Source organism: Macaca mulatta, chromosome 7 (assembly GCF_049350105.2).
Source record: "Macaca mulatta isolate MMU2019108-1 chromosome 7, T2T-MMU8v2.0, whole genome shotgun sequence".
Classification (NCBI taxonomy): Eukaryota; Metazoa; Chordata; class Mammalia; order Primates; family Cercopithecidae; genus Macaca; species Macaca mulatta.
Window position 1 is genome coordinate 53,829,205 of NC_133412.1, and position 23,563 is coordinate 53,852,767.

The 23,563-nt window shown below is 48.7% G+C and overlaps 1 pseudogene; it reads left to right on the top strand.

Moving 5' to 3' along the window:
• Positions 1 to 9,723: 9,723 nt before the first annotated feature.
• LOC106999245 (COMM domain-containing protein 4-like) lies at positions 9,724 to 22,905 on the top strand (annotated as a pseudogene).
• Positions 22,906 to 23,563: the final 658 nt, after the last annotated feature.

The window sequence follows — 23,563 nt, forward strand, 5'->3', positions numbered from 1 at the left end:
CAGAACCTCTGAGGAGTGGGTTCAGTGATCTGTGGGTTAACAAGCCCTCCCAGTGAGAATCAGTCTCATTTACTACAAATAGAAGGTCATGGTAAAAATAAATGCATCTGCATATCACCTGAAATCCTCTTGTGGGCACCAGGTTCACACACCACACTTTCGGACAGGAGTCCCACTCACAGAGGCTATGACAAGAATGCTCCTGTCCCTGGGGCTGTGCGGTGACAGCTCACACAGCTCCACGTGGCAGTTCTGAGTTTGGGAAGCGCTGATGCAGTCCTACCACAGCCCTTCCTGCCCTTCACTGGGCTGAGAAAATCCAGGCTCTGAGGAGGGCGAGACTTGCCCAAAGTCACCCAGCAACATGGTCAGTCTCCTTTCCCAGGGCCCTCACAATGCCTGGCCTGTTTAAAGCCTGCCTCTATTCACTGCTGGGTGAAAAATCCAGCTCCAAAACAGAATATGGGGAAGGATACTATCTTGTGCAGCTTATGTTTATAGCTGCAGACACATGGGAAAAAAAGTCAGAAAATACTGTCGAAGCAGCTATTTGGGAGAGAAGGGGTTTGCTGTTTTTTTTGTGTGTGTTAATTTTTCTATATTTCATAATTTTTATCACAATAATCATGTTTAGTTACATAATCAAAACTTATTAAATATAATATTAAAAATTGACATGAAGCCTGATCCAGCCATGGCCTATTATTGGCAGAGTCAGGAAGCCTTCCAGATAGAGCAGCCCCGCACCTGCCCCAGGTCACATCCTGGGCCTGGGCATATGCTAGGCCCTACATCTGGACATTCTCACCCTGTGGTGGCCTCCACATCCATACCCACCAGCACCTCCTGTGGGCGAGGCCCTCCCCTGCATCCAGCCCTGAGCACCCCCTAGCCCAGAGGGCATCTCATGGTGTGAGAGTCCGCCTGTCTGTCTCTAAAGAGAGGAAAGCTCCTTGGGACATGTGTTCCGCTTGACCATCACCCCGGCCTGGTACAGAAAGGTGGACAGTGAGTATTTGGTGAATAAATGAATGAATGATTGGAATGAATCCCCAAAATGGTAATTTCGTGAGGCCCTTCTCCAGTTGGCCCAGGTGGAACCAGTTCCACTTTTCACAGCAAAGCCAGGTGTGAGGAGCGGGGCAAGTATGTGTGAGGGGCCAGGTTCTCGAAGGCTGGATGGACACGGGGCTTGTGGCGGGTCTGGGGACGGCAGTGCTGCTGTGGGAGCCTCTAGGAGGGCTCATCCCTGGAATCCCCCCGGGTATCCTGGTGCCTACAGCTGCTGTGTGGCATGAGAATTCCTGGCTGGTGGGGACTAACAGGGACTTGTTTGGATTGGCCACCTGGTCCAGCCCAAGGAGCTGCACCTCCAGCCCCTCAGGGAAAAACTCACTTCTGATGTGTGACAACAGCTGCAGGCAAGGGGAGGGAGAAGTGTGCTGGGCCTCAGCCTTAGAAGTCAGAAGCCAATTCATGCCCCTATGTGGGAAAAGGATGATATACGTGGGAAAGGGATGGGGCCTCGGCTAGCTCTAGGGTCATGGGTTATGGTCAGAACCATCCCTTATGGACTCAGTAACTTGGGCTGACCCAGCCCCTCCCTGAGCCTCATCGGTGAAACCAGGGCTGGGCCAGGGCTCTCAACAACTCCCAGCTCCAACCTCTGGCTTTGTCCCAGGAGGGCAGGAGATCAGACAGAGGTGACCTAGGCTCCTCTGTTTACCTCAGCCTCCTTGTGGAGCCTCCCTCTTTCTGCCAGTGAGGTGGGTGGGGCCAGAAGGAAGGGCACTCACCTGTGGGTCTCTGACTTCTCTGCCCAGGTGTGCCTGGAGAGCCTGGTCTATACCCAGTGCTCTGCTATACCCCATGGCCTGGTTGCAACCTCCCTGCCTCCAGAACAGCCCTGGCCCAGGGAAGAAGCTGGTCTCTGCATCAAATGATAGGTAGAAAATGGAAGTGGGGATGGTAGCTCTGGAAAGGAGTCAAGGAAGAGGTGTCGTCCCAAGGATGTGGAGGTTTTTTCCAGAATGGAGCTTGACCGGTGCGGGCAAACATGAGTTGGGAAGGGTGGCTCCCTCTGTGGGAGCTGGGGCGACTTGCCTGAACCAAACAGTGGTAGGCTGTGGGTAGGGCAGGCAGAGCTGGGGTGCCTGGAGCCTGGGGTCCCTGTCCTTGCAGAGGACTGGAATACAAAATAAGTGTCCCCTGCCCTCTGGCTGGGGGACATCCTCTACTTCCAAGCCCAAACACACACCAGCTGTCACAAGCCACTGGGGCTCTTCAGAGGACCAATGGGCAGCCACACCCATGCTGGGCCAGCCTTCTGGGCCCACCCGCACCCTGGTCGGAGCCCATGACTGAGGGGACTCTCTAGGGACAATGGGGGCAGTCTCATGCTGCCCTCTTACAGGTGGATCAGTCCCTGGGATCTGGTGTTGGGCTGGGGTGGGCTGAGGCTGTTCTCTGCTGGGGTGCCTGGTGGACAGCAGGTGAAACAACTACTTGGCTTTCCTGGACCCCAGGACACAGCTGAACACTGCACTTTACCCTGGATGCCTTCGGATTCTCAGGGGACTCTGCGAAGGAAGAGGGGGATGCCCCAGCAGGAGGCCAGGGCCCTGGGCCAGGTTTGCTCCCCCTAGTCCCTCCAGCAGGCACCTCCTCTCCAGATCGACATCACCTGATTCCTGGAGGCCTGGGTTACTGACCAGAGCCCCAACTCCCTCACCACAGCCTGTTCTTACATCAGACCAGCTAGTATGAGTTCAGAGCTGAAGCAGGTGGAGAGAGAACATAGGGCTCTGTAAGAGTTCTCGGCTCCCTGCTGCAGTGGGCCCCATAGAAGGCCCCCCAGAAATCTGCAGCTGCTGTAAGTCACTGGGAGGAAGCTGCAGTAGACATGTGTTTCCCAGCCTGGTAGATGCAGAGGGTTGTCCAGGCCCCCAGCGGGAGGCCCAAACATGGCCTTGGATGTGGCAGTGCAGGAATTCTAGCCAGCTCTGGGGCCCTGGGCAAGTCATTTAACCTCTCAGAACCCCATTCCTTGTCACCATAGGGCTCTTGTGTGGATGTAAAGGACCCCCAGGGCACTTATGTCCCATCAGTGGAAGCCTAGCATGGGTGGAGACCCCCGATACTGAACTCAGAGGTGGGATCCAGCCTGCCCAGCTCTCCTACATAGAGCCCAGAGCCAGCAGGGTGGACTTCCTGGAGACACGGGTGCTCCTGCGGGCTGGGGAGCATGAGCAGGGGTCCCTTTGTGGGGGTGGAAGAGGCTGTGGTCAGTGGAGGCCATAATGAGGCAAAGCTTGGGCAGAAAAGGCATGATGATTGGGGGATTGAGACCCAACAGAGCCTGGGCTGAGGACACTGTGGCCACCTCCTCCAGGTGCCGCTCAGGCTGTGGAAGCTGAGCTAGGGCTGGGCCCCCTTGTCCTGAGTAAGGCCTCAGCAGTCTTGGAAGCTATATCCAAGGTGACTTCATGTAAGGGAGCATCTGAGCATTTTTTTTTTTTTTTGAGACAAGGTCTTGCTCTGTCATCCAGGCTGCAATTCAGTGGCACTATCATAGCTCACTGCAGCCTCAAACTCCGGGGCTCAAGCAATCCTCCCATCGCAGCCTCACGAAGTATTGTAATTATAGGCCTGAGGTACGGAGCCCGGTTTTAAATCTTAATAAATATTTGCTCCTGGTCTGCTTCCCTGGCTGACACACATGCTGACATCTTGCATCTAGACAGACATGTTTCTGGACTTGGTTCCATTTGTTCTGACGGGCTCCTCCCTCTCAATGACCACATGTTACAGTATGTGGCTATTCTTACACATTTCTGTATAGAACTGAGGGTTAATGTATTAATGTCAAAGTTCTACTGGTTTTCGAGGCTGGGTGGAATGTTTGGGTTAATTTAGTTGCGGGCATCTTGACAATATAGGCTTTCCCTCTGGGAACGGTGATTCTGGGACGCAGGTTTTGCACATTCTGGTTTATTGCTTGGCTCGCTGCCACAGAGGGATGGCACTGCTCCACACGCCATGCCCAAGAGATGTCCCACCTTATCTTTCTAAATCAAGCTGAATGTTCTCAGCTGACAGCATATCATCAGTGCTGCAGGGACTCACTCCCCACAACCCGAGATGAAGTGAGGCGGAGACTGTGGAGCAGATTCGTGCTGACTGCATTCGTCCTTCCTGACCCGCACTGCTGCTGGCTGGGGCTGTGTCTGAGCTGTTAGAGGACACTGATTTGGTGATGGGGTGGGGGGCAGTACTGGAGGGATGCCCCTAACCTTCCTCAGCTCCTCCTGTCCACCTAACACTTGGCCACCAAGGCCCCTGACTTCCAAGCCCCAGTCACCACTAACAGGGTGCTGCATGGGAACAAAGTGTAGGCACAGAACCTGGAGTTCAGGTCACTCTTCCTTCCAGTCGAAGCCTCTGCCCCTCCCAGGTGATTCCACCCTCATTCCTCCATGGGCCAAATATCCCAAACAAAGGCCTGGACAGGGGGTCTTTATCCAAGTGCCCAGAAAACACATGCAGAAAGGCTCTGCATGCCCCCTGTGGCCTGCCAGAGGTAAGAGCCTGCCCGTCAAAATGCACAGTCCAGGTTCTTGCAGGGAGGTGAGGAGGGGAGGAAGAAAAGGTCCCCTTCATTCTTTCAGAAGGAACCTAAACTTGGGGAAGCCACACCCAATACATTTCTTAATTCTGATACTTTTATAACTGGTTACAGTGGGGTCACATGCACAACTGTTTTCCAACATCTTTCAATGGTCCACACAACATCCTGTACCTTCTTTGTTTTTTTATTTTTATTTTGTAAAGCCAGGGGCAGTGGTTCATGCCTGTAATCTCAACACTTTTGGAGGCTGAGGCAGGAAGATTGCTTGAAGCCAGGAGTTTGAGACCAACCTGGGCAACACAGCAAGACCCTGTATGCAACAGAGAAAAACGCTGTCTCAAAAAAATTTTTTTTAGTACAGTGGCATGATCACAGCTCACCATAGCCTCCAACTCCTGGGCTCAAGTGATACTCCCACCTCAGCAGTTGGGACTCTCAGAGCGCACCACCACATCTGGCTGATGTTTTAATTTTTGGTAGAGATGCAGTCTCACTATGTTGCCCAGACTAGTCTTGAACTCCTGGCCTCAAGAGATCCTCCCAGTGTGACCTCACAATGCACTGGGGTTACAGGCATGAGCCACCATGCAGCCCCTGCAAAATCTAACTGTTCTTCAGGTGCTTCTTTTGGACCTCCTAGCTAGACTGTCATTGGCAAATACTAGTTTATTATTTTCCCACATTTATGTTAATGGATTTCCCATGTTTTATTTCTCTAGACTAGGGTTTCTCAACAGCAGCACTATTGATGTTTTGGGCTGGATAATTCTTTGTTTTGGAGCTGTTTGTGCCTCGCAGGATGTTTATCAGCATCCCCAGCCTCCGCCTGCTACATGCCAGTAGCACTCCTCAGTGTGACAGCCAGAATCATTTCAGATATTGTCAAATATCCCCAGGGGGCAAAATCACCTCCGGTTGAGAACTGCTGACCTAAAAACCTCTGGAACAATGTTAGATCATGGTAATGATAGCACATACTGCTCCTGACCTTGATGGGAATCCCTCTAGCATCAAAGTATAGCAGTACCTACATACTACTCTCTGGGCTGTTATTAGTACACTGTATTAGTCCATTCTCATGCTGCTATGAAGAAATATCCAAAACTGGGTAATTTATAAAGAAAAGAGGTTTAAGTTGACTCACAGTTCTGCATGGCAGGGGAGGCCTCAGGAAACTTACAATTGTGGCAGAAGACACCTCTTCACAGGGCAGCAGCAGAGAGAAGGAGAGCGGAGCAAAGGGGAAAGCCTGTTATAAAACCATCAGTTCTCATGAGAACTCACTCAATATCATGAGAACAGCATGGGAGAAACAGCACCCATGATTCAATTATCTCCACCTGGTCCCACACTCGATGCGTGGGGATTATTGCAATTCAAGGTGAGATTTGGATGGGGACACAGAGCCAAACCATATCATATCCTTTATATTAGCATACTGTATCAAAGTATAACTTTCTTTCCTTTTTATTTTTTTTCCTTTGAGACAGAGTCTTGCTCTGGCTCTGGCTGGAGTGCAGTGGCACGATCTCAGCTCACGGCAACCTCTGTCTCCTGGGTTCAAGCAATTATTGTGCCTCAGCCTCTCAAGTAGCAGGAACCACAAGTGTATGCCACCACACCCAGCTAATTTTGATTTTTTTTTTTTTTTTTTTTAGTACACATGGGGTTTGACATGTTGGCCAGACTGGTATCAAACTTCTGGCCTCAAGTGATCCTGCTGTTTTGGCCTCCTGAAGTGATGGGATTACAGGTACGGGCCACTGCACCCAGCCAGAAGTATAATTTTCACAATATAAAAGCTTGACTTTCATACAAATAATGAAGAAATATATATAAGATATTTTCTTTAATTTACAAGGGAGTCAGCAACATGGTGAAGCTAGTTCAAGGAATATTTTGAGAGACAGTGTCTGTAGTGCTCCAGGAAGGGCCTTCCGAAATGCATTCTGAGATAGAGACAAAACTTGTTAATATCCTATAGGGAGGCCAGGCATGGTGGCTCACGCCTGTAATCCTAGCACTTTGGGAGGCCGAGGCGGGCGGATCACCTGAGGTCAGGAGTTCAAGACCAGCCTGACCAACATGGTGAAACCCTGTCTCTATTAAAAATACAGAAATTAGCCAGGTGTGGTAGCAGGTGCCTGTAGTCCCAGCTACTCAAGGGGCTGAGGCAGTAGAATCGCTTGAACATGGGACACAGAGGCTGCAGTGAGCCGAGATCATGCCACTGTATTCCAGCCTGGGCAACAGGGCAGGATTCTGTCTCAAAAAAAAAAAAAAAAAAAAAATTGGAAAATAAAACTGTCCTCTTTGGGAGTTATCTTTTCTACTGGACAGAAATCTGTAAGTTAACTTATATACATATTCTCCAGTATATTCATAACATATTCTCTAATTTATTTCCCTACACTAGTGGTTTTCAAAGCATGGTCTCAAATTGGAAGCACCAGCATCACCTGGGAACATAGACATGCAATGCTCAGGCCCCACCTCAGTCCTGTTGGTGTGGGGCCCAGCAGTCAGTTTCATAAGCTTTGCAGGTGATGATGATGCACTCTAATGTTTGAGAACTACTGCTCTAAATAGTCAATCTTTTTTTTTTTTTTTTTTTTTTTTTTTTGAGACAGAGTCTCCTTCTGTCACCCAGGTTGGAGTGCAGTGGTGTGATCTCAGCTCACTGCAAGCTCCACCTCCTAGGTTCACGCCATTCTCCTGCCTCAGCCTCCCATGTAGCTGGGACTACAGGCGCCCACCACCACCCCAGCTAATTTTTTAAAATTTTTAGTAGAGACGGGGTTTCACCATGTTAGCCAGGATAGTCTCAATCTCCTGACCTCATGATCCACCCGCCTTGGCCTCCCAAAGGGCTGGGATTATGGGCATGAGCCACTGCACCCAGCCTAAATAGTCAATCTTTATTTGTAAAACAAGTATCTATGAAACAATGCTCCAGTATGACATTAAAAGGGCACACCACCCACCTTTTAACTTTATTTCTGAATTTAAATATTCTGTCCGTCTGATGTTAAATTTGCTGTTTTGGTTTTCAAATACTCTTAAGACAGTTTTCATCTGTTCCTAATTTTATCTTTTTAAATAAAAAATTGTTTTCCTAATCTATCCATTTTTCTCTTCTTTAAGCTATTGACAGGAAGAAACAAAAGTTGAGCCATTCTTACATCTATTTTTTTTATTTTTATTTTTTTTTAGTAAAGACAGATTTTGCCATGTTGGCCAGGCTGGTCTCCAACTCCTGCCCTCAGGTGATCTGCCTGCCTTGGCCTCCCAAAGTGCTAGGATTCCAGGCATAAGCCACTGCGCCCAGTCTTTTAAAAAATTTTTATTATTTTTTGTTTATTTATTATTTATTTATTTTTTGAGATGGTCTCCTTCTGTTGCTCAGGCTGGATGGAGTACAGTGGTGCCATGATGGCTCACTGCAGCCTCCACCTCCCAGGCTCAAGAAATCCTCTGACCTCAGCCTCTTGGATAGCTAGGACAACACATGTGCACCAACACAAGTGGCTAATTTTTTGTAGAGACTGGGGTATCCCTATGTTGCCCAACCAGGTCCAGAATTCCTGTGCTCAAGCGCTCCACCGGCCTTGGCCTCCCAAAGTGCTGATTACAGGTCTTATGTTCTTAAAATTTTTTTTCGACATGGTATAGGATAGTCTAGTAACTTGACATATTGTTGTTTTCAACAGGCTAGTGCTTATGATTTGTAAAATAACTCTTCAGAAATGAGTTCAATTTTACCATGAATTGGGACACTTTCCATTTCTTTCTATTCTATAGAACAGTTTGTCATGAGCTCTGTCTTTTGAAAACTTGAAAGCCTGCAACAATAAAACCAGCTGTACCTGGTGCATGGGATAGGCATGGAATTGAGGACAGAGCTCAAACTACGATCAGTCCTCTGTATCCTCGGGTTCTGGATCCTTGGATTTAACCGACTGTGCATCAAAAATATTTGGAAAAAGTAAAACAATAAAAAACAAAAATTTATAAATACTTTATAACAGGTATTTACAAAGCATTTATGTTGTATTAGGTATTATAGTAATCTAGAAATGATTTAAAGTCTATGGAAGGATGTGCATAGGTTATTAGCAAATACTATGCCATATTATATTAGGGACTTGAGCATGGTGAATTTTGGTATCTCTGGGGTCCTGGAACCAATATCCTGAGGTTACCAAGGGACGACTGTATTCAATTTCTTCTCTGGTTATTAGAGCATTCTCTAATCTATTTTTTTGTTGTTGTTTTGTCTTTTTGTTTTTGCCTCTTCAAGTCAATGTCGGAAACTTACTTGTTCTAGACTACTCATTAGCTCAAAGCTACCAGTAAGCTGACTACCAATGCAATCTAGGCAACCGATTTTTTCCCCATCAGATTGGCAAAAATTAAGATAAGCATCTATTGATGTTGAAGCTGTAGGGAGTTTTCCTGAGCATGTTAATTATGACAGCCCTTTTAGTTAGGCACCTAGACGATTCATCAAAATGAAATAAAATACCCCTGCACTTGAAGAAGTTATCTGGTTATTTCCTTATCTGGGCGCTGGTTATGTGAGGTCTACAGTTGATGAAAACTTATTAAGCTTTTATTTATAATAGGTACAATTTTCTGTATGTGTAGTATATTTCAATAGTTTTTAAAATGTCTTTTGCCACAGCCCGCAGCTGTGTATAATAATGCTATTCGCTTAACAGTGGAAAACATGGCAATGACCTGAATCCCACTGGCTCCCAAGATCCTACCACCTTAAGTTAAACAAATGAAATAACTCCCACTGTCAGTTAAACTGGCGGTTGGCGCTGTTTTTTTTTTTTTTTTTTCCAGGGAAGGATTCTGGGAGAGGAGGAGGAGACTGCCAGCATTTAGACCCGGGCATTTCCAGGGGGCTGCGGTCCGCTCTCAACCTCACTGGACCAGCCCCCGCCCTCCCAGAGTCCGTTAGTCAAGGTTACCTGATCGTGGAATCAGCTGACCAGGCGCCACCAGAAAAAGAAATTCCCGGGCCCTGGCTTCCTGGCCTGATGATGAGGCACCAGGGGTGAAGCGAGGGGGCGGCTGCTGGAGCGGGAATGAGGGGGCGCCAGTGGCTCCGGCAAAGCGGGGAGGTCTGCCCTGGCCTCTCCGCAAACACAGTGTGTGCGGGCGTGAGGGCTGCTGGTCTGGTAGAGAAAAGTCCACCACCATCCGGCTCCCGAGACGGGGTGGGGGAGCGGGTAAGACAGAGCGGCCCCCGTGCTCAGAGTTCCCGCGCTTCCCTGGCGGAAGGAAGGGCCCCCACCTCCCCGGGCAGGAAGTGGGGCTTGTCTGGAGCTGGGAGGCCTGTCAGGTCTTCCCCAGCCCGGAGAGGACCTCCCAAGGGCACCACCTTCCCCAGTCCCTGCTGTGGGACTTGGACACGTGTTTAGAATCAGTCTCACTCTTCCACACTGTTAGGAAGCCCCTCTGCTCTTTCCAGACCCAGAAAGTAGTAGTGTTGGGGTTGAGACTTATCCATCCATCCATCCATCCAATCCGTGCATCCATATGTTCTAAGTGCCTAGTCTATACCACGAAGTGTGCTAGGCACTGGGAGGACTTGAGCTGCTGAGGGAAGGGGGAATCAGAGGTTTGAATTGGCAGTCATAGTTAAGGCTCCAGGGGCAAAGACCTAACTGCACTTTGCATGTAGTGCTAAAGATGCCATCAACTTTAAAGGCGGATGGCAGGAGCTGGCTGGCTGAAGTACAGTTTGTGTGTAGCAGGACAAGCCGCAGACAAAACTCAGACACCGAGTTAAAGAAGGAAGGGGTTTATTTGGCCGGGGGCATTGGTAAGACTCCTGTCTCAAGAGCCGAGTTCCCCGAGTGAGCCATTCCTGTCCCTTTTAAGGGCTCATAACTCTAAGGGGGTGCGTGTGAGAGGGTTGTGATTGATTGAGCAAGCAGAGGGTACATGACTGGGGGTTGCATGCTCCAGTAATTAGATCAGAACAAAACAGGATAGGGATTTTCACAGTGCATTCCTATACAATGTTTGTAATCTATAGATAACATAACTGATGAAGTCAGGGGTTGACCTTTAACTACCAGGCCCAGGGTGCGGCGCCAATCTGTCTGCCTGTGGCTTTCATTTCTACCTTTTAGTTTTTACTTCTTTCTTTGGAGGCAGAAACTGTGCATAAGACAATGTGAGGGGTGGTCTCCTCCCTTATTCCCCCCTTTTGAGACTCTCACTCATTTTATTAGTGGGAGTTCTCACTTTCATTTTCACTACCTATATCTTCTTACAAGACAGATCGATAGTGATTCATATAGTACACTTGTGCTGAAGCATTTTGGTGAACTAAGGTAGCAATGAAGCTTTTTATCATTTGAAGAAGTACAGGTAGCAAACAAGGGAGGAGTAGGCAGGTTCCTATTATTATTATAACTCCTATTATAAGAGTTTTAAATCCTACTAGCACTGGGAACCATTTTCTAAACATGGCCCCAGGATCAAATCCATGCCACACTTGCACGGGCACAGGTGCCAGTTTTGTCTTATCTCTAACTATGTCTTCAACTAGTTGCCCTTGATCATCTATGTGTAGACAGCAATTAGTAAGGTTAAATTTCCCACAGACCCCTCCTTCACATGCTAGCAAGTAGTCAAGAGCCAATCTATTTTGATAGATGGCATTTCTCATCTGAGTTTCTTGCCGGGCCAGAATAGTCAAAGCTCTGCTGGTTTTATTAGTGATTATTTCTAAGCCAGCTTGTAACTGTATGATTTGGTTGATCATGTAAATGGGGGTCTGGTATCCCCACGAGCCATCTTGTGCCCAGGTAGCAGACCCATAATATTGTATAATTGTCTCAGGGGGCCATTCATCATCTTTCCAATTTCCTATAGCTATGCTTCTCTTTTCATGGGAAGCATAGACAGGGAAACCCAGGAGTTCGCCTGTTTTTCTGGGCAGTAGGAAGAAAGATGGTTTAATAGTGCCAATAACACAACTACCTGCCCACTGGTCAGGTAATTTGGCATAAGCTCTATGCCCACTTATCCAGTATAATCCAGTGGGGGCTGTCCAGTCCTGGTGGGACTCCGGGTGGGTCCACACAATTTGCAACTTTGGGAATTTGCTAAATGGATTCCTCTCTGATTCGAACTCCCCAAGTGACTGTTTTTGTGTTTCCATTATACAGTTTCTGTCCCAGAAAACTAAGTCATCCTACAGGGTGAGTGAATTATTTTCCTTCTCTAACTATGCACTACTGTCTAATAATTGAGGCTTTTAGGACCCAGAAATTATCAGGGTGATTCTTTTGAGCCAAGAATTCATCAGGAACTGGGTCTGTAGGTATTAATTCTCTGACTTCCCATGGCCATTGATCTCCCATTACAGTTCCTCCACATACATAACATGAAGTGACATTGAGACACTGGGCTACATGCTTGGCTAATTGCAAAAACAAATTTCTTGTTTTTCCTGGAATTTCTTGTACTTGTACATCTAGTTCATCATAGAAAGTTTGAAACACTGGCTCAGGAGAGCGTTTGTAAACTTCTCCTCGAACCAAGATATGTACTCAAGGATCCAGTCTGGCCCCATCGATTCCTAGGGTCACATGCTCCCCTTTTTTTCCAGCGAGTATCAAGGGGATTGGTTATTACTAGCTCTAAGGGGTTACATTGTCCCTTAGTACAGGAAGGGCCATTTTTTCCTTTCTGAAGGTGGACTAGATCCTTTTTATTTTTTATCCAAGTGGCCTAAATGACACAAGACCAGTATCCACATTCATTTCCACACAGTCCTAATTCATGACAAATGTACTTATTTTCGGTCATATAGCCTTCTTCCCAATTAAAAGAGCCACATTCCCTTCCTAACTTACTGCTATTAATGACGGCGCAGGCATCAAATTTCAAGATTATGCGTTTGGGCACCGCTTTTTGTTGTGTTCTGGCTAATACTTTACTTGTATCATTTATGAGTCCTCACCCGTCTTCAGTCCTTAATCTTATTTCAAAAACTGTGGCCATGGGAGGCTCAGAGGGGTCATAACACACATCTGGTTGGTCATTTCCTGGGCTACATACCTTGTACTGAGTGTCATTTTATAAACATGTTCCTTTTAAAGTTCCTAGGCATTAATAGTAACTATAGAACAGAAAGATTGTTTTAACTTGTTGCCCTACCTCGGTAACCTGATGTATACACTGAGAGCAGTCCTCCATGCAGGGAAAATCAGTGGAAGTTTTTACTACACAAGTCCAAATTATAAGGAAAATGAGTCCCACAATTATTCTCCTCATGCTTCGGCCGTGCGTAGACCAGTCAGCTTCTTGGTGTTACTGGAGCAGGGCTTGTCGTCTTCCTCAGGGTCACTTCGCAGGGGTTGTCTGGGCTCAGTTTTACCTCCCAGGTTTTATTGGTTGCAGGCTTCACACAGCTGTGGTGGATCCAGGCTGGGATTCCTTCTACCTTTACAGCCATGGGGGTGGTCAGGATGATGGTCTGAGGTCCTTTCCACCGTGGCCACAAAGGGCATACATTCCAGTCCTTGATCCACACGTGATCACCTGGAGAGAAAGGGTGAACTGGGGAGAATAAGATGATGGGACATCTCTCATTTATCTAAGTTGAGATTGTTTGTGTAATTTTATCTAAAGCCTGTAGCTGTCGCTGTAATTCAATTTCACCTAACCCTGGGGGAGTGCCTGGAAGCTCCTGTAGTATAGGAGGAGGCCTATGATACAGTATTTCGTAAGGGGAGTAGCCTGTTTTCTTAGAAGGAGTGCATCTAATTTTAAACAATACCATAGGCAGGGCCTGTATCCACTTTAATTCTCTTTGCTGACATACTTTCCCCAAACTATTTTTGATAGCCTGATTCATTCGCTCCACCTTTCCGGAACTCTGAGGTCAGTAGGCAGCATGTAGCTTCCAAGTGATTCCTAATGCCTTTGCTGTCTTCTTTACCAAGTCAGCCACAAACACTGGCCTGTTATCTGAGCCGATTCATAAGGGCAGTCCAAACCTAGGAATAAGATCTCGGACAAGCACACAGAACCTCGTAGGACTTTTCAGTTCGTGTTAGATAAGCCTCCACCCACCCAGAGTAAGTACACACAAGAACCAGCAAATACTTGTTACCTCCACATTTTGGCATTTCTGTGAAATCCACCTGAAGATCCTCAAAAGGAGCTGCTCCATAAGCTTGTATGCTGGGTGGAACAGTGGGGCCTTGTCTTGCATTGTGCTGTCGGCAAGTAGTGCACCATTGTGCTACTTCTTTGGCAAGGACTGGCAAGTGTGAGATGTAGAAGTACTGGCCTAACAATTTTTCAAGTGACTCTTGACCTAGATGAGTGGTTTTGGTCACAGCCAATATGATTGTGGCTCCCAGCAACTGCAGCACAGCTACTCTCCCATCTGGCAGTCTGATCCATGCTCCTTTTATTACTTGCCCCTCTTCTGTGTGGAAGAAGTCTTTTTCTTCCTTAGAATAGGTAGGTACCAGGTCAGGTGTTTGAGGGAGTAAGGGGGCTACTACTGATACCCGGTAAGGGGTAGATGCTGCTTTTCAAGCTTCTGAATCAGCTCAAGAGTTTCCTAAGGCCACTGAAGTGGAGGCTTGCTGGTGTCCCCTGCAGTGCATGACTGCCATCTTCTGAGGTTTCCACACTGTCTCTATTAATTATAGAATTTCTTGTTGATATTTTATGTTCTTTCCCCCAGAGTTTAACAGACCCTTTTCCTTATATAATGTTCCATGCACTTGGAGGGTTAGAAAGACATATCGAGAGTCAGTGTAGATGTTTACAGTCTTACCTTCACTGAATTCTAGAGCCCAGTTAAAACAATGAGCTCAGCCTTCTGGGCTGAAGTGCCCTGTGGCAACGGTTTGGCTTCAACGACAGCATCCAAAGTTACCACTGCATATCCTGCACATCTTTCTCCTTGTGGGTTAATGAAGCTGCTCCTGTCCACGTGTAATTCCCAGTCTACTGATGCCCATGGCTGGTCCCGAAGGTCAGGTCTGCTAGAATAGACTGAGTCCAACACCTCTACACAGTTATGCTCAACTGGGTCTTTGATATTGGAAGCAGGCTGATGGGATTTAGGTGTTACAGACTTCAATAGTTATGCGGAGATTTTCACATAGCAAGCTTTGGTACTTGGTTAATGTAGCATTTGTTAGCCAATGATGTCCTTTTGTATTCATCAAAGTTACCACAGCATGGGGGGCCTTTATATTCAGGTTTTGCCCAAGGGTTAGTTTCTCTGCTTCTTGTGCTAACAGGGCTGTTGCTGCCAGGGCCCTTAGACACGGAGGCCAGCCTTTGGATACTCCATCTAGTTGTTTTGAGAGATAGGTCACTGGCCTTGGCCAGGGCCCCACAGTCTGGGTTAAAACTCCAACTGCCAGTTTTTCTCTTTCTGCCACATAGAGTGTAAAGGGCTTTATCAAATCTGGTAGTTCTAGGGCTGGGGCTGACATAAGTTTTGCCTTTAACTTACAAAAGGCTTGCTGTTGTAGAGGCCCCTGTTCAAAAGGCTCCCAGTCACCGCCCTTTGTAAACCTGTATAGGGTCCAGCCCCACAGGGTGGGTGAGTTTTTCTCCCCGTGTGCGGAGACGAGAGATTATAGAAATAAAGACACAAGACAAAGAGATTAAAAAAAAAAAAAAAACAGCTGGGCCTGGGGGACCACTACCACAAAGACGTGGAGACCGGTAGTGGCCCTAAATGTGAGGCTGCACTGATATTTATTGGATACAAGACAAAGGGGCAGGGTAAGGGGTGAGAGCCATCTCCAATGATAGGTAAAGTCACGTGGGTCACGTGTCCACTGGACAGGGGGCCCTTCCCTGCCTGGTAGCTGAGGCAGAGAGAAAGAGAAAGAGAGAGAGAGACAGCTTACACCATTATTTCTGCATATCAGAGACTTTTTAGTACTTTCACTAATTTGCTACCGTTATCTAAAAGGCAGAGCCAGGTGTACAGGATGGAACATGAAGGCGGACTAGGAGTGTGACCACTGAAGCACAGCATCACAGGGAGATGGTTAGGCCTCCAGATAACTGCACATGGGCCTGACTGATGTCAGGTCCTCCACAAGAGGTGGAGGAGTAGAGTCTTCTCTGAACTCCTCCAGGGAAAGGGAGACTCCCTTTCCCGGTCTGCTAAGTAGTGGATGTTTTTCCTTGACACTGACACTACTGCTAGACCATGGTCCGCTTGGCAACGGGCATCTTCCCAGACGCTGGCATTACCGCTAGACCAAGGAGCCCCCTGGTGGCCCTGCCCGGGCATAACAGAAGGCTCACACTTGTATCTTCTGGTCACTTCTCACTACGTCCCCTCAGCTCCTATCTCTGTTTGGCCTGGTTTTTGCTAGGTTATAATTATAGAGCAAGGATTATTATAATATTGGAATAAATAGTAATTGTTACAAACTAATGATTAATGATATTCATACATAATCATATCTATTATCTGTATTTTATATGACTATTCTTATTTTATATATTTTATTATACTGGAACAGCTTGTGCCCTTGGTCTCTTGCCTCAGCACCTGGGTGGCTTGCCGCTCACAACCCTGTACAAAGGTTTGGCTAGTACTGCAAAGTTTGGAATCCATAATCTGCAAAACCCCACAGCTCCTAGGAATTCCCTTACTTGCCTTCTGGTTTTTGGTTCCGGCAGGCTGCAGATGACCTGCCTTCTTTCTGACCCCAGGCTGCCCTCCCCTTTCCGAATAGTGAATCCCAGGTAGTGTACCTGCTGTCTTCAGATCTGAGCTTTCTTCTTGGACACCTTATACCCACAGTCCTCCGGGTGCCAAAGCAGGACATCAGTCCCTTTTGCGCACCCAACTGCCATGGAGTGTCCCAGCAGCAGGTCGTCCACGTACAGGAGCAAGACGCAGCCTAGGTCTTTAGCAGGAAACTTTTGCAGGTCTCGAGCCAGGGCCTCCCCGAAGATAGTAGGAGAGTTCTTGAACCCTTGGGGAAGCCGGGTCCAAGTGTACTGAGTACTGACACCTGACTCCGGATCTTCCCACTGAAAGGCAAACTGCTTCTGGCTCTCAGGAGCTATTCTGACGATAAAGAAGGCGTCTTTTAAGTCCAGACAGGTAAACCAGCTGTGCTCAGCCGGCAGAAGCCCTAACAGTGTGTAAGGGTTAGGAATTGTTGGGTGCAGAGTCACTGTAGCTTGGTTGAGCAAGCACAAGTCCTGTACTGGCTGGTAGTCCTTGTCCCTGGCTTAGGGACAGGCAGGAGGGGGGTGTTCCATGGAGACTGGCAAGGAACTATAATTCCATAGGCTTTCAAGCACCTTAGATGAACCTGGATTCCTCTGAGAGCTTCTCTGGGAACTAGATACTGCTTTTGTCTAATTTGGTTGGGTCCCAGGCTTAACTTCTATGAGTACGGGGGCTTGGTTGACCACCAGTCCTGGAGGATTATCCTTTGCCTATACTCGGAGCCATTGCTTAGCTAGAGCTGGTTTTATCTCTTGGCCTGGCACAGTTAGAAAAAGTCTCCATTCTTCTTCCTGGGAGACTGTAAGGGCCATGATAACTCCTGTTCCTTTAGCCGTAAAGAGCCCTGTTTTGTAAAGGAGATGGTGGCTCTCAGCTTGCTAAGCAAGTCTCTTCTGAGCAAGGGCAAGGGACAAGCCAGGCATGTATAAGAACTGGTGAACTATCTCATGTCCCCCCACTGAACAGGTCCATGGTAGACAGAAAGCCTGCTTAGTGGAAACTCCTGTTGCTCTGATTATATCAATGGTTTTCTTGGATAAGGGGGTAACCGGGGTGGTCACTACTGAATGTTCAGCACCAGTATCAACCAAAAACTTAATGTCCTTGCCCCCAACTGTAATCCTGAATGCGGGCTCCTTGTGGGCACTTCAGCCCAGTCCCCTTCAGTCCAATAACCCTTCAGCCAGATTGAACAAAGCTCCATCGTCTTTATCTAAGGTCCCTTGTTGCAAACCACCTTGCTTTTCCTTCAGTTGGGGACACTTATCTTTCCAATGTCCTATTTCCTTACAATAGGAGCACTGGTTATGTTGCAAGTGTGGGTGATTAGTGGGTATTCTTCCTGGAACCCCCCTTTCCCTCTCCTTTCAGGGGAATTCCCTTAATGGCCATGGCCAGTAAGTCGGCATTTTGCCTAGCCTGGCGTTCGCCTTCCTTACAGCTTTCTCTATGGCTTGTTGCATCTCTATTCACAAGTACTTGAGTGGCTATTTCCAGTAACTGTGAGGTATTCATACCCACAAACCCAGCCTGTTTCTACAATTTTCTCCTGATATCTTCCATGCTTTGACTAACTAAGGTCATGTTAATCATGCGCTGATTTTCAGGGCTATCTGCATAAAAAGGAGTGTACATATGGTAAGCCTCACACAGTCTTTCATAGAATTGCGCTGGACTCTCCTTTATTCCTTGGATGACCTCAGAGACCTTATATACATTTGTAGCCTTTTAAGCCCCTTTCTTTAGACCTTCTATTAATGCCTCACGGTACCATCTTAGCCTCTCCATGTCTGGTCCCTTGTTTGGGTCTGATTGGGGGTCTGTTCCTGGCAGTTGAATTCTTATATATTCTTGGGGGTTTTGGTAATCGGCTGGGATGTGCTCCTCTAGCCACTTAGTTGCCGCCTGGAGCACCCTTCGCCTTTCATCCGTATTAAAGGGGTACGTGAGCAGCTGGTGGCAATCAGCCCAAGTAGGATTATGAGTCTGTTTAATTGTTTGGAGCAAGTCAATTAAAGCTTGAGGTTTTCAGTGTAAGATGGAGTATTACTTTTCCAATTGAGGAGGTCAGCAGAGGTGAAAGGTTGATACACAAAGTCACGCCTTTCCACCATGTGTCCATCCTCATCTACCCCAGTATATCACTGCTTTCTCAGGGACATTTGGATTGCAGTCTTGGGCCATAAGTGAGCTGCCAAGGGAGGAGTTTCTCCCGCACCTTCACTTCCTCTGTTTTCTACTCTGGGTGGTCTAGGGGTGTGGTTATCTGGTGGAGGTGGAGGTGCTGTGGGCTCAGGGGTGGGGAGTCCTTCCTCCCGATAAGGAGGGGGTATTCCTCGTACAAATTCCTGCCATGATTCTTCTGGTGTTGGGTCGGACAGGACTTTTGGTGCCGACTTACCTCGGCAGTTGGAGCGAGAACCTTCCTTAACTAACTGTCCCTTTGCTACTAGTACTGCTGCTGCCTGTCCTCTTAACCACTGTGGGGGGTCCAAAACTAGCTGTAACCATGAATCTATATATGGGAACTGATATAGGTACCCTGGCTTACAGGTTACCCTGTGCCATACCTTTGAGACAAGGATCCTGTCCAGGCTTCCTTCTGATGGCCAACCCACCTCTAATGCTGGCCAGACTATCTCACACAAAGTTCTAAGTTTTCCTGGTGTCATGGTGACTCCATAGTCTCCCTTAAATCCCTTTTTGAAATTTTTCAACATAGTTCCTAGTGGGGTGGGCTTACTTTGTGCCTGACCCATGTTTCCTCAAGACAAAACACCACAGTCACACCACACACACACACCACAAAACAAAGAATGGGTAAAAAGGGCACACACACACTTTTACAGTTTATGCCAAACCAGAATCAAAACCAAAATCAGAGTATCAAGAAATCTAAGCCAGGTCAAAACCAAAACCAAAGTATCAAGCAATCCAAGTCAAGTCAAAAACAAAAACCAAAGTGCCGGTACAGGCACACCGTGGGTGATCAGGCCATGCTTCCACTCAAATGGAGTAGGCAAGTTCCCAAGACCAATCCTGTCAAGCAATTCAAACCAAGTCAAAACCAAAACACCAAAGTGCCGATAAAGTCATGCTGTGGGTGATCAGGCCACACTTCCACTCAAATGGAGTGGGCAAGTTCCTAAGACCAATCCTATCAAGCAATTCAAACCAAGTCAAAACCAAAACCAAAATGCCAATGAAGGCATGCCATGGGTGATCAGGCCATGCTTCCACTCAAACGGAGTGGGCAAGTTTCAGAGACTAGTCTTACCAAGTTTTAGATGTCCAGACTCCAAGTGCCCGTTCCTTCCCATTGTTCAGCCACTGCGTTGATCCTCCACGGGGACCTGCCACACACTGCTCTGGTGAGGTGTCCCATGGGGGCAAATGCCTACCTGGGAGTGCTCTCAGGATCCACATGGCTGGGTCTGGTTGGAGTCCCCTGCAGGGATGTTCCACAGGGCAGGCTTAAGCCGCCTAAGGAGCTGCCTCGACCATCTGCCAATCACCTTGATTCCTGGTCAGGGAACCAAGAAATGTAGCAGGACAAGCCGCAGACAAAACTCCTCAGACACTGAGTTAAAGAAGGAAGGGGTTTATTCGGCCAGGGGCATTGGCAAGACTCCTGTCTGAAGAACCGAGTTCCCCGAGTGAACAATTCCTGTCCCTTTTAAGGGCTCACAACTCTGCATGTGAGAGGGTTGTGATTGATTGAGCAAGCAGAGGGTAAGTGACTGAGGCTGCATGCACCAGTAATTAGATCGGAACAAAACAGGATAGGGATTTTCATGGTGCATTTCTATACAATGTATGTAATCTATAGATAACATAACTGTTTAGATCAGGGGTCGATCTTTAACTACCAGGCCCAGGGTGTGGCGCCAGGCTGTGTGCCTGTGGATTTCATTTCTGCCTTTTAGTTTTTACTTCTTCTTTCTTTGGAGGCAGAAATTGGGCATAAGACGATATGAGGGGTGGTTTCCTCCCTTATGTGTGCCAGGAGTTGGGAGGCAAGGGTGGAGGCGTGTGTTTTCAGACAGGGAATGGCATGTGCAGAAACTTCAGGTGAGAGAGAGCATGGCTCCCCAGGAATGAATGCAATTCCCGTAGAGTATCACCTGGAGGTTAGGGAAAGATGAGGCTGAACAAGTAAAGACCGAATATTCCTGGCTCTTGGATCACCACAATCAAGATAATGAACACATCCACCCGCCCCCAAAATTTCCATGTGTGAGGGGCTATTTCAGGAAGTATGATCAAGAAGGGCCAGCCTGCCAGGGTGCAATGGCTCATGCCTATAATCCCAGCACTTTGGGCAGGCTGAGTTGTGCGGATGACCTGAGATCAGGAGTTCGAGGTCAAGATGGCCAATGTGGAGAAACCCTGTTTCTACTAAAAATACAAAAATGCCAGACATGATTGCACATGCCTGTAGTCCCAGCTACTTGGGAGGCCGAGACAGGAGAATCGCTTGAACCCAGGAGGCGGAGGTTGCAGTGAGTCAAGATTGTACCATTGCACTTCAGCCTGGGCAACAGAGTGAGACTCCATCTTTATAAATAAATAAGTAAATAAATAAATAAATAAATAGGACTGGTCTGATGAGGTGTGACTTGAGCAGAGAGTGGAATGAAATCAAAGATAGCAAGCCACACAGAGAGTGCAGCAGGCATGGCAGCGGGAGCAAGGCTGGTGTCCCTGAGCAGGAGCAGGGAAGCCGGAGTGGCTGGACTTGTGTGGGTATGGGGAAGAGGAGAGAGGTCACTCGTCTCTGTGAGGCCCGGGACTTTGTTTTATCCCCTGCTGTACCCCAACACTTAGAGTGGGAGCTAGCACAGAGAAGGCACTCAATTGATGTTTGCTGAGCAGACGAATGCCTGGAGTAGACCTCAGAGCAGGGTTTGGTGGCAGGGTGGGTCAGGGAGAGAGTTCACTCAACAGCCTGGTGATAGGGGAGAACAAGTGGCCAGAGGGCATCCATCTGTGATGGGGACCAGGGGTCCCTGCTGGACAGAAGTGTGGGAGACACGGATCCTGGCCATACCTCAGCCTTCCCTCCAGCCTGATTACCTGCCTCCCTCCCTTTCAGAGGTTCTGGTTCTGTGGTGATCTGGACTGTCCCAACTGGGTCCTGGCAGAGATCAGCATGCTGGCCAAGATGGTTGAGTGCACAGGGTCTAGTCTGGGTGGAGGAGGGGCACTGGGCTGGGGATTGTGGGTGTAGATGATGGTGAGTTTTCTCTGGGGTTAGGGCTTCAGTGCTCTCAGCCTGTGCTACCATGCTTTGTGACCTTGATCAGCGGCTGGCCTGCTCTGAGCCAGTCCCCAGGAAGGAGGGGTGAGGTTTGCCAGCCTGGCTGATGTAAGGACTTCCCTTCCAGTCCTCTGTGAAGTTGCAGCTGCTCTGCAGCCAGGTACTAAAGAGCTGCTGGGACGGGGGAATGATGTGAGTACAAGACCCAGCACCCCATTGTCCCATGACCTTATGACCCCCCAGTGCCCTGAAGCTCTGCACTAGGCCCAGGGAGATGGGTGATCCAGCCTGTCAACCTCTCTGGGCACCACCCATACTTCTTTCCAGCCTCTCTGTTCCTTATTGCAGGATCCAGGCTAGGGGTGAGGGGCTGGTGAATAGGGTACTGGCAGCCTCTGAAGGTCTCCTTTCCTCATAGTATTAGAAGATCCTGAAGCTCATGGCCAAGTTTGATGAGTACCCCGTTAAGTTCACAGGCCCCAGGCAACCCTGGGACCTCGGCCTGGTTCCTGGTACAGAGGGGCCCCCCACCCCTCCCAGCAGCATCCTTAACTTACCTTCCCTAGTGGAGGAGCATGAGGGAAGGAAAGACATTGACAGTCCCACCTTCCTGTCCTCTGCCAGCTCCTGGTGGAGCAGTAGCAGTGTCTGTGGCTCCAGAAGGCCTGGGGGCTTTGAGCTGAAGTTAATAGGGCAAAAGGGAGTGGCTGGGGCCACAGTGAAACCCCCTGTCCCACCCACAGGTCCTTCAGAGTCAGGCGATGTGAAGGCCACAGTGGCAGTGCTGTTTCATCCTCTCCAGTGCGGCCAAGCACAGTGTCGATGGTGGATGCTTGTCCAGTGAACTGCAGCAGCTGGGGCTGCCCAAAGGTATGGGTTGTGGGTGGGCAGCTGGGCAGCCTGTGGGCCAAGGGCTGCTAGAGAGGGGGCCAGGCCCTGTGACCCTATGGTGTACCCTGCCCTGTCTGGGCCAGGAACCCAAGCCCAGCTCCCACCTGCTACCTCCAGAGCTACTCCGTTCTACCCCCAGAGCATGTGGCCAGCCTGTGCCACTCTTATGAGGAGAAGCAAAGCCCCTTGCAGAAGCACTTGGGGTCTGCAACCTATGCAGTACGTATGAGCCCAGCCAGTGTCTGCGCTCATTCTAGAAGGTTCACGCAGCATGCAAAGTGCATGGGGAGTCCAGGGAGACGACTTAACCATGGTCACATGCTGAGCAGCCGCAGAGCTGGGACCTGGCCCTGGGTCTTCTGAATCCGTGGGCTCTGTGATGTGTACGTACAGGATCAGACTTCGCTCTTTCCTCCTGGCTGAACCTTCCCTAGTCCCCCATGCCCCATGTGTGAGCACCCAGCTCACTCTCGTTCCTCCCTCTCCACAGTGTGGTCTCTTGCAGCATGAGTGGCAGAAGGGGCAGCAGAGACTGTGGACCCCTCAGCTGCACCTAAGACCTCTGTGTGGTCTAGCTGTCTGTCCTGGGGGAGGCTCTTGGCCACCATTTCCCCCTCTGTAAATGAGACCAATGCCTGTGGCATGGAGGGCGGGAGGCTGGTGTGAGTGCCAAGCACTTGAAGCAGGGCCCTGAGTGAGCATGGACATGGGAGCAGGGGTGTTCCTCGACTTTATGCACCTTGGGGATGGGAGCGGGGCTCCCTGTCTTGACAAGGCATTGCTTTACCCCACCCCACCTCTGTCCCAGCCCTGCAAGTCAGTCCTTGGGGGTCTAGGAGGGAAGAAACCCCTGGCTGTGTGACCTCGGGCTGGTGCCTGGCCCTCTCTGGCTCTGAGTTCCTGGGAAAGTCAGCACCCAAGGCATGCCCTCCAGTTTAGCACCTTGACAAGAAGGGCGGGGACACTGGGTTCAGGCCCACCCCTCTGGTCCAAACCCCTCGGCCCCAGCTGGAGGATGAGG